The sequence below is a fragment of the Vicugna pacos genome, chromosome 2 (genome assembly GCF_048564905.1).
Source record: "Vicugna pacos chromosome 2, VicPac4, whole genome shotgun sequence".
Taxonomy (NCBI): domain Eukaryota; kingdom Metazoa; phylum Chordata; class Mammalia; order Artiodactyla; family Camelidae; genus Vicugna; species Vicugna pacos.
Genome location: NC_132988.1, coordinates 97933627 through 97944498, shown reverse-complemented (window position 1 = coordinate 97944498; position 10872 = coordinate 97933627). Strand labels below are relative to the sequence as shown.

At 32.4% G+C, this 10872-nt stretch overlaps 1 long non-coding RNA gene across 2 annotated transcripts in view; it reads left to right on the top strand.

The window, feature by feature from the left end:
• The first annotated feature begins 4930 nt into the window (after positions 1 to 4930).
• Positions 4931 to 10872, top strand: part of LOC140687741 (uncharacterized) — a 44320-nt gene continuing 38378 nt past the window's right edge. For both annotated transcript variants that reach the window (XR_012062260.1, XR_012062259.1), the window contains exon 1: positions 4931 to 5000. This is a non-coding gene — a long non-coding RNA (uncharacterized lncRNA). The remainder of the gene's footprint in view (positions 5001 to 10872) is intronic.

Here is a 10872-nt window from a genome sequence, read left to right as displayed (position 1 = left end):
TAAAAGTGTTTCAGAAATTCAAAGAGGAAAAAAAAAAACAGTATAAATTAGTGTAATTGCATTATTGGCTTTCAAGGCTAGAATATTTGTTGCTCTATTTAATTCACAATAGGCAATTGATCGTGTTTTTAAATGAATAAATGAATATATGAATGAATGATTGAATGGTAACACTCACAGGCACATACATGTACAGTAAAACATTCATGATGGGATGTTAATGATCCATCTCATGTTAATGATTTGTCTTTGACAAATGTATCAGCTAGGTTAATGTAAAGAAAGCAGAAAATAATTACACATAGAAGGGGAATGATGAGCAAAACCACAGAAACCACAATTACAATGAACTAAATGAACTATAGGGTTAAGTAAAAAGCATCCATGACAAAGCTATTTAGAAATAGAGTGAATGGGTGAAATAAAGCATCTTTTAAAACTTATGCATATATATATTTTTAAAAGTCAGTATTTCCATAAAAATCTTTATAAAAACTACTGATATCCTTCCATCTACCTTCCCTGCTCAAAACCTTTTTTTCATTTCTCATTGGTAACACCACTTTCAAATTGTGACATAATTTATAGGTAATCAATCACCTCCATGTTTATAAATAGAAGCTATTACTATTTTTAATATTTTAGAATAGATATTATCAAATGATGTCTCAAAATAAATGATTAATACTTCGATTACTTACTGTCTTACCTCCTTTTCTCTTTTTCTTTTTCTTACACTCACACATGCATACTCAAATTCATGCACTTCTTCCAACTACCCAGTATAATTATATTTTAAATTTTAGGTTGTTCAATACTTACTGTTTATGTTACCAGAATTATGTAAATACTATTATTAAGAGTTGAGTCATGTAGAATACTACAATTATATATCTTTTCTTAATATAAATATTTGTTTTCTCTGAAGTTGATAGTTGTCTCGTATTACCATTGGTTTAATTTCTATAAATTTATCAGCATCTTACATTAAGACTTTTTGCTAGTAGTTAAAATCTTCTCAGTATGTCTTAACAGACCAAGCAGACTATCAGTGTTCTCCTCTCATTAAAGACTTAAAGCTCTCTCTTCTGCTTACTGCTTCTCTCTGAAAAGGCAGCTTCAGACTTGAAATGTCATCATTTTCTGGGAATCTGTTTTCTCGTTTGTCATGGGGATTCCCATGGTTTCTCTCCTTTTCCTAGATTTTAGTATTTAGACATCTTGGCTTACTAATTTGTTTTGATGGGAAAAAAAATACTTCAATAGTTCCTTGAAGAAAACCACATAGAAAAATTAATATTTTGCATGTGTTTAAATGATTAATTTATCCTTGTCTTGGTTTTGTATAAAATTCTTGATTGGACTTTATTTTTCTCAGAATTTCAAAGTCATTGTACTGTTTCTTCTAGGTTTCATTGTAGCAATTTGACAAATCCAATGCCATTTTGTGTCTATATGCCTTTTTTCTTAAATTCCTGGATGCTTTTAGCATGGATTTGTCTTGAATTTTATGGCTACGTAAAGTGACTTTCTGAATTTTTGCCCTTCCATTGTGGTAAGTACACTGTCCATCAGTTCTTGAAAATGTGTGTTTGTGTGTGTGTTTAATATACTTCCTGTCTGTTTTGTTTAGGGGCTAGTTATGCTCAGAGATTGAGATTGTCTTGCCAATTGTTTCTTTAACATAGTCATGTTTGCTGTGGTATTTATCAGAATTTCACAGGCTAATAGCATATAGGATAATGTCCTTAATAAGATGATCAAGAAATAACATAATCCAAGTAAATGATAAATTAATTACACTATTGTTCCAGGCAGTGGGAGGTGGTAGAAATAAAGTCCATGTTTAGTTGAGCTCTATGTTTTATACAAGTTTGGTTTCTCCAGAGAGCCAGCTTACACGGAACCGACTTTCAGCTGCCAGTGCAAAAATCCAAGCTGCTTGTTGCTAAAGCTCATTGCTAGGGAATGAAAGCACAAGGTTGGCGAGCAGTCTAGCCTACACCCAGGGTTATTATCCCTCCAGAGACCTGTTTGCACCATTGCCGAGGAGGGACTTACTCAGGTAGGAACGGATGTCTCTTCTCTTCCTGAGACTGTTGCACAGTTCAATACCACTGCCAACTAAGAGTAGCCTGGCCATGGCAGGAGCAAGCGTCTCAGGATCTTCAGAGAGCTAGGTCAGTAAAGGGTAGCTTTTCCCTGAACGAAACTCAAAATAGCCCTCACAAACTCTCAGTATTTATAGTCTGCATGTCCCCGCATCATAGTTGCTTCCATGTCTCTTTTTATTAATAAGCCCCCAGCACAGCCCCTTAGCAGCTGAACTGCTAAATGCTTATCAGAGACAACAGATGAGATGATGACATTCTAACCCAACTTCATTCTTATTTCAAAGCAACTTTACTTCTGAACATAAGATTTTGTGTTTTTTTTGTCATAAACAAGTGGACTAAAACAATTTTACTTAACAAGTAGATTGAAATTATATGAAACCAATATTCAACACTGTCATTTTCAATGTCATCATTTTTTAGAATTCTGAGTATTTACATCTGTAATGCCTATACTGAGTCTATAGTTTTTTTTAATCATTTCTTTGCCATTTCATCTGTCTCATTTTTAATGTTTTACTCTTTTAGTGGTACCGCATCCTTATCTTGTAATAAATAGTAAGACTTCTTTTGCTTGTACGAATGATCATTTTTATAGTCTTCTCTTATGCCATGATTGCAGTACCTTTTCCGCTATCTCATTTACCTTATTTACTCTTTTTGTTTTAGATTTTTTTTATCATTCTTTTTACTCTCTTTTTTCAAAGTTCCTAATTTTTCTTTGTTTATAATGATCTTCATCTTATATGTTAGACCCTTAGATACCCATGAATCATATAAAATTTTTGCCTTTACTACTATATAGATGTTTTCTCCATTAATGAATCTTTTAATCCCATATCTAGGGTCATAAACCTGGCTGCTATCTTTATGTAAGTTGTTGCAGTTAACTTGATTTTAACCTGTATTTTCTCTATGACCCTTGATCTCACTTGTAACTGAAGACTCCAGTCCAAAGTTTAGTTGAAATTCCAGTTGAACTTTCCAGAGAGTAAAACTTCAGTTTTAGGTCTGGGTGGATGGGGGAATATGTGATTTCAATCACTTCAGTTTTCAGTCTTTATTCTTTGTTTTAGCCACACATGTATCCACCCTTGTCATTACTTTTTTAGCTTTACTGTCTTTTTCAGTGCTAGATATGAACAGTTTTCTCTTATTTCTAGCTTAAAGTTGGTCTTTTAGGTTTTAGTTTTCCCTGTTCTGCTAAGCCACTTTAAACTTATTTATCTGCTTTTCATATTTTTAAATGATTTAAAGTGTCTTTTCCTGTTCTTTGCTCATGAAGCTTTTATTAGTTTACAACAATTTTAGTTGGACATCAAAGTAAATTGATATGTTTGATTAACCACAATTAGTTGATACTGAAGCACTATTTAGAAAAAGTGTAAACTACCATCAACCAAGCTAAACATAATCTTTCCTTTTGTGTTAATATGTATGAATTTCCTGTAGTAGGTTGAATAATTGCCACTGCAAGATATCAGGACCTAATCTGTGGAACTAGTAAATGTTATCGTATTATGAAGAAGGATTTTTTTCAATTTATTAAATTAAGTATCTTGAAATTGGGAGATTATCCTGGATTGTTTCGGGTGTCTCCTAAATGCAGCACAGTGACCTTATAAGAGAGAGGCAAAGGGAAATATGATACAGATAAAGGAGAAGTTACACACACACAGAAAAAAGTAATGTGAAATCAGAAGCTGAAAGAAACAAAGAATGGAATCTGTGAAAGCCCCCAGAGGTGCTGTGACCAAACAAACACTTTGATTCGCACAGTGAAACTGATTTTGGACTTCTGGCCTCAAGAATTGTGAGACAATTCATTTCTGTTGTTTAGCACAAATGTATCTATACTGTCCCACGTATCTAGACTTTAGATTTGTCCCTCTTCAAAACTATGGTTCAACTGATTAAAAAAAATTAGATATAACTTAACAATGGTAAAACAAAACCACATTTCTGTGTGACAAGACCATATACCATAACCATCCTAAATGAATAGGTTTAATGCAATGAAAATCAAAATCCCATCAAGAATTTACAAAGGATTTTAATATTTATTTGAGAGTGAAAATGGGAAGACTAACTCAAAACAACTTGAATAAATTAGGACATAAAATTGCTGTATGGGTAGAGATTATGTCTTACCATAATATATTCCATGTAACATTCTATTAATAGTTTAGAGTGAATGAAAATGAGAAATGAGATAGGCAGAATTCTAAGATGATACCCAAGATTTCTAGATCTAAATATACACATTCCTGTATAATTCCTTCCCCTTAGTGTAGCGGGGGCTTGTGAATGTGATATGATTTCACTCCTATAATTATCAATTATATTTATCAGTTATGTGATAACATTTACTGGTTTCACAGATTAGGACCTGACATCTTGTGGTGGCTATTATTCAGCCTACCACAGGAAATCCACACATACTTAACCATAATTAATTGATACTGAAGCATTACTTAGAAAAATTGTATGCTATTGTCAACCAAGCTAAACTTAATCTTTCCCTCTGTGTTAGTATATATGCCTTTAAAAGAGGGATTGGGTCCTTCATGAAGAGAGAATTTTGAAGTCAGAGATTCTGCTGATTCTGAAACAAAAAAACAAACAAACAAAAACACGACAACAAATGTCATCTGTATGGGCTGTGTGGTTTGGACTTGAGGGCACTCTCTAGGACCTGAGAGCCACCCGACCTACAGCAATCAAGAAAATGAGAACAGAGTCCTATAACTATGACGAACTGAATTCTTACCAACAATAAGTCAAGGTTCTAGTTGAGAATGTGGCCTAGCCAAAGCCTTGATTACAGCCTTGTGGAGAACTCAGCAGAGGACTCAGGCCATACCCAAGCATATGTCCCACAGTACTGTGAGATAATAAATTAAACTGCTATGTTTGTAGTTATTTGGAACATAGGAATAGAAAACTAATCTAAGAAGGAACTTGCTCAAATTGGTATTAAACATATCATAAATGTTCAATAATTAGAAGGTTTTTCTTACATAAGATTTAATTGGAAGATCAATGGCTCTAATTAGAAATAGACATAATTTTATATATCTAAATTTTATTTGTAAGAAATGTACATTATTAGCTAGATTAGAAAGAACATTTATTCGGTAAATGGCCTTAACATCTAATTATTACATCTAATTAGAACATCTAATTATTTTTGATATTAAAAAATAGCTAATCACATGGTATGTTTTAAAATATATTACAGATTGATTAATACTTTAAATGAAAGAGATAAACTGACAAAATAGTGGAAAATAAGGTTGAATATTTTTTCTGAACTAAAGAAAGGGAAACATTTCCCATATGTTAATAGCAAATGGAGAACTCCCAAGGACAATACATGCAATGATGACCCTATCTGTTTTAACAAGGTAGACTACAATAAATAAATCCGTTTGACAAACTGACATATTTAAATTACTTTCACTCAAAGATCAAAAACTTAGAGAGATCCATGAAAATATATTTAAAACATGTATTGAAAACAATACAAATTGTGCACGCCTAGTAAAAACATGGCCAGTAGCCTTGTTCCACATGCATCATAACCTGCCCTGGACTATTGCCCTATCTACGTAAACTGCTACATTATATCATCATTAGTATATGTATAATGGTGTCCCACTCCAAAGCCATTGAATAGTGAAACAGGCTGATACCTAACTCAGTGGTTTGCCAATTTATGGCCTGGCTCAGACAGAGAAGTTGTAACAGTTAAATCCTTTTCAAAAATTTGACACAAGAGCCGCAGAGACTATTGTCCCTTTTACGAGCACTGAACTAAGGGATCTAGGTCTGCCTTTTCATGGCCTTGTGTGCCTAATGAGTAAAGTGAGAGACAGACAGAGAGAAAGGAAGGAAAAGAAAGTAACGAAGAAAGAAAAGATAAAGAACAAAAGAGAACAGAACAGAAAAGGCAAAGATGATGAGAGAATAGTTCCAAGGAAGGGAAAAGGGAAGAAGAGAATATTTAGAAAAGATTAAACACGCAGGGTCTGAGTATTGCAAAGCACAACACCCATGAGGACGTACAGAGAAGAGAGGAAGGCATCCCAAGCTATGGAGATTGGTGTGTACAGATCATATTTGGAAAATAAGAGGAGCATGTGAAAACCACAGAGGAACCGTAGATCATGAGAAAGCAAAAGAGCTGAGAAAAGTCTTACCTAAATAATCTGGTATTAGAAAGTTGTATTTAATAATTACTTTCTGGGCAACAAAATATTGAACAATGTAGGAGAAATGATGCGTACCTCTAGTTGATGACCTGTGTGTATAAGCCTGCTACAGAAACTACTCAAGAAGTAATACAAAACTTACTTACCTTTCCTACTCTCTTGTGCATCAAGGAAAGACAAAGATAAATTACAATAGACAATTTTCTCTCATCTGTTAAGTTTTCCATCAAATTCCTGGAATTTCTTTAGGTCATTTTGGAACATGCTAACAATCTATGTATTTAACTTTTACTTTGTTAGTTGTATTATGAAGATCTATTTTAACACTAATTCACAGAACTTGATACATTGTTCAGTTTCTATATTTTAATCTGATGCTTTGGGGATAAGATTCTGGTAGTAGGTATGTTAGAGATATTGATTATAATTTTAAAGATGTGTTTTTAATGCACGTATGATATCCTTGCTTGTAAATTTCTTGACCTTTACCTGCCTTCCATCATTTTCTAAGGAACCCTAGTTCCTTTTAGTGAAATAGGCTTTTGAAGATCCCAATCTGGTTCAGTAGGGTTACTCATTGTTACTGGGTTGTTTTTACTTTTAGGACCTTATAGTGTGCAGAGCTTGAAAATAAGTATTTTTTTGAAAGAAAGGAAAATTGAATCCTGAGTTTACACTGTTTATACTTCAAATATAAAGTTGTAGGATTTTTCTTCTACATTTTATGTTTCATTTCTCTACTACCTACTATTGTTTCAGCCACACTTATTCTGTTAATAATATTATAGTAATGTACTTTCATTAGATCCCAAGAAATTCAGTTTATTTTCCATAGAAATAAAACTCTGTCATTTTATGTAAATAATGTACACATTTTCTTTAAAAATAATTAAGTTTTATAATCATATTGCTTTTATAATAATTTGCATGCTGTTATATATAGTAAATATGTTATATATAATAAAGGGAACACACACAGAACTGGCACAAAGAGATTTATGAACAACATAATTAACTCTTTGTAAGCACTGGACTTTATTTATGGTAAATACAAGGTACTATTGAAAACTACCTAAATAGCTTTGTAAAAAATTAGTAAAGGAAAACCTCAATAAATAGAGTCATGATCAGAAGGAGGAACTTTCATGCTCTGAGGCAATAGCAGAGCCTAACAAGAAAAAGTAAAACTCCTCCTCTTCCTTGCAAGAACTCAGCCAATGAAAGCCATGGACTCTGTTTATTACTCCCAACTTCTTTTACTCTCTATAGAAGCATTCTCTCCCTCTGCTGTGTAGGGACTTGCATGTGGCTCACCATGGTTACAGACCCCTAACTGCAGTTCTTTACTGATCCTGATTAAACCCGTCTTTGCTGGAGAAATATCTGGCAGTCTGTTATTTGTCTGAGGGCAACAGCTTCAGGCATGTTACAAAGTAAAAAAAATAAAATAAAATAAAAAATAAGGTGATGTGGGTAAGTGGAATTTTTGAAGATAGCTTCCACTGTTTAATTAGGGAGAATTTCCATCTTCACCTATGTCACATTTGTTTAAGCTTCCTTTTTGATTCGTATTAGAGTTAAGTAATAATACTCACACAGTCCTGTATATTTGGAGTTGTTTCTTCCCAGTGTTTTTAAAGTTTATTTGTAAATGTAAATGGTATCTATGTTTCCATTACACTTTGTTATCTAGGCAAAATCTGCTTTTATTAAAGTTGATGCATCTGTTTTGAGATTCTTTCTCCTTTCCAATCCATATTCTATACTCCTGTCAAATCAGTCTTTTAGAATATAATTTATTCATTTCATTTATAAAAACTATTAAAGTTATGAGATAAAAATAATCTGAACTCATGGAAGACATCTCTATTGATAGTTAATTTCCCTTATTTTCTTATTATAAATTAATATTAAATAATCCATAAATTAAGTGCTTAATTTGCTACATTTACCAGCAGAGATTTAATCCCTAATTAATTGATTTGTTTCATTTCTTTTGAAATATTTATCATAATAACACTTAATGGCTTATAGTCTTGGTAGTAATGGTGGAGGAGCTGATAAATTTTAGGTTTAAAATTTAGTGGTGATCTGATCCATCCGGGTGAAAATGAACAAGTGATGATGTCATAGTGGCTAAATCCACTTGATTTGTAGAGTGTAATATGAATAATTACATAAAAAAATTTAGTGCAACTTAGAGCAATGATTTATAAATTCCGAATTTTTCATTGCTTTTGTTATAAGCCCTTTTGTCTGTTGCTGTCTTTGGTCAGATAACTCCTTTCAACCTTTAATTACAATCACATTGAGAGGGAGACAAATGAACAAATAAATGGGTAGAAAGGTTGCAACTATTTATTTGAAATTTATTTATTTGAAATTATAGTGTATAAACTTCACAAGACAGTTTCACTCCCAGATAGTTGCCTCTTCCTAGCTAAACACTTACCAGGTAGCCTAACATTCTGAAAGACTAGGGAGTGAAGATTCTGCATGAAACTGGCTGCATATTTTTTGTGACCCTTGAATCAGTTTTCCTGTCTCAGATTATACTTCATATAATACAGAACCTCTTATTTGTCCCCTTTGCTGCATTATAGAACCAATATTGTCCAGATGTAACCCAAAATAATGATTGTTTCTTTTTCTCTTTTTTTTTTTTTGTTCTGAGAAATGTTCTTTTATTTTTTCAAGATAAGCTACTCTCATGGCCGTTGGCAGTCAGTGTAAAAGTAGTAAAATCCTATCAAATGTCAGCACTCAATTAACAGTGAAGTTTCAGCAAACTCTATTTGTGTCCACATTCTATTTTATATACAGGCTTAAAGTTGTGATTCATTTTTTAGCATCGCATATACAATTGAAACCCTGTAAAAGACAAGAATAAAAGGCAGAAATGATCAGTTTGAATGTAAAAATAAATATTTTTACCTATAGGAAGCCATCCTATTTCTTGCTTGAGGGAATTGAATACCCTGTAACATAATGTAATCTTTAAAAGCATAATGGCACAGAGACAACTCTGAATATAGTGCGCAAATTCTGACATTGACAAATTGTCCAAGAGTCGATGGAATATAAATGGGACTGACAAACTTTCCTATTCCATTGACGTTTAGGTACTTTAAAAATCAAACTGCTCAAATCATTTTAATGCTAGTACTCATGCAAGATTTTTAAAGCCTGTTTTTAAAAAAGTCTGAAAACACAATATTCCATTGTGTTATTATATAAAGTTAGCAAGAAAGAATCTAATATAAATCCAAATTTATAAAAAATCACTATTCTAAAAGAACAGAAATGTTGATGTAGTAAAAAAAAAATAACAGCTACCTCTCCTCTGGCACTAAGAAAAACTTAGCTATCCATTAAGAACTTCCTCACATTTCTGCAACAACACCTACAAATCTTTCTGTAAACATTGTTAACTTTTTATTCTATCTGTTCCTCTCTGTCCCTTCCAGAGAACTTTGTCCCTCTGCCCAGATTCTGTCTGCCTTCTCTAGCACCTTGCATTGTTTAATTATCATATGTTGTTCTTCCTCCCTCTCTGTTGAGTCCTTTTCATGAAAAAATTAAACTTTCTTTTTTTTATTCTCTCCAATGCCTCAATCTCAAAATAAAAATTTGTTTTCCTCACTCCACATTTTTTCTCCATTTTGTTTACTTTATTATAACCTCCACATTTTTCTCCATACTGCACTTCTAACACAGGAGCTGTCAGGGTTTTATTTATTTGCAAAATATTCTTTTAGAATATTGAAATGTCTAAGGATTCTACTGAAGGCTGTGAGTATTCACAAGACTATGAAATGCTTAGAAAAGAAACTTATGTATTAAATTATTAATAGGTACATATCACACCTTAATAGAATATAATGTATAATTTTAAAATCCTTCCCAAATAGAAAAACCTTGAGTGTGTGTGTGTATAGCAATAAAAGTAGGTACTTGCTACATACAACTATTTTTAGTGAAAGAAGAAATTTTAGGTTTGGATAAATAGAAAAGGAAGGGAAAGCTAAAAATTATGAAGATGTCAATTCTCCACAATTAAATTTATAGTTTTGATACACACAAGATTAATATTCCAACAAATCTGTTCTTGAATTTGTCAAAAACTTTCAAATGTTTATCTTTAAGAAGAAAATAACTGAGAGCATAAAGGGAAGTTCAGGAATGTTCAGGAGGAAAAGAGCCCTATGTCATACTATAAATTTGAAATTACATTTTAAAGTTAAAAGAATAATAAGCAGTGTGATAATCAGAAAGGATAATGATTGTTGATTAATAATTAAAGGATAATTATTATTGACTAATACATTAAAATTGAAAAACAAAAATGCTTTAAGACCTAAACAAGCAATTCTCCAAGGAAGACATACAAATGATCAATAGGCACATGAAAAAATGCTCCGTATCACTAATTATCAGAGAAATGCAATTCAAAACTACAATAAGGTGTCACCTCACACCAGTCATAATGGCCATCATTCAAAAGTCCACAAATGACAAATGCTGGAGAGGCTGTGGAGAAAAGG